Raw genomic sequence first — 1,227 nt, forward strand, 5'->3', positions numbered from 1 at the left:
GAGTGTCGAGCGTTCTGTATATCTATATATATATCGGCGTATAAGCGCGGCATTTTTAAATCGAATTTTGTTGAAGTTTTCCCCAGCTAGCTAAATTTACCAAGTTCTCCTTTAGTTGCCTGGACTACAGGGTTTTTATGCCGAAAGGCTTTTCTCTGACGAGTCAAATAAAGCGTACTTTTTAGTACTTACTGGGCTCAAATACATTTCTTATTGTGTTTTATTTTCCTATCCTCCTTCTTATTAATAAAGAATCTCGATATCACCCGTAAGGGCATTTTTCGATTCACTACTATTCACTGGAGTACCGATTAAGGCATCGGTCGCATCACCATTTTTGGTCCTTCAAGCCGGATAGGGAGCTTCCTCCCCACTCTTCGTCCGGCGWCTATTGTGCATACAGTCTTCTTCAACGGAGGAGAAAGAGGCAACGGAAGACTTCCGATCGAGCAACAMAGGAGRTATTGCATCATCGCTACAAGCCGAGAAGCTTCTATTGTTCCGGTGCGTGAGTACGCTGCACGGAACATTTTATTCATAAGATTCACGTGAGTTTTGTAATTTCTGTTGCTTGATCATTCTTCGAAGTCGTATTTTTCCTCCTCTTTTCACTTCCTAATTTCGCCTTTTGTCGTGAAAATGCCTCGTTCGAGTAGTGCACGTGGTGATGTCGAGCGCGTTGTACGGAGATTCGAGTTTATGAAGAAAGGATTCGCGCAGTTTCAAAAAGCATTAAGTGAAATAGATCGTACTAGCCCGCGCGATATAATGAAATTAAAGATTAGAAGTTCCAAAATCGATAAGGATTTGGCAATATTAGAGGAGATGGTAGAAAAAACTTCCGGTGAAGCGATGGGAACGCTAATTGACGAAATTTATAATCATATCGAGGCAGTCATCGATGCAATAGCGGAAGCATAATTAATTATTAATAGAATTGATTCGGTAATTACCCAAGATACAAATTCGTCTACCGCGAGTCGGCTGTCTCCAGTTAGAACTACGGTTAGCAGTCTGTCCATAGATAGTATTTACAGAATACCCGCGGTGCAATTACCTCGATTTGACGGGCAGCATGAGGAATAGCCGAGGACACGTTTCAATCTGTGAYAGGAAATAATYCCGYACTTCGGGATATACAAAAGTTTGCATATTTAAAATCATGCTTATCGGGACCGGCCGCGGAGAAAATAAGAGTTCTGGAAATTACCGCGGATAATTATCCGA

This window comes from Polistes canadensis, unplaced genomic scaffold (assembly GCF_001313835.1).
Source record: "Polistes canadensis isolate GaletaPanama2010 unplaced genomic scaffold, ASM131383v1 scaffold_390, whole genome shotgun sequence".
NCBI lineage: Eukaryota > Metazoa > Arthropoda > Insecta > Hymenoptera > Vespidae > Polistes > Polistes canadensis.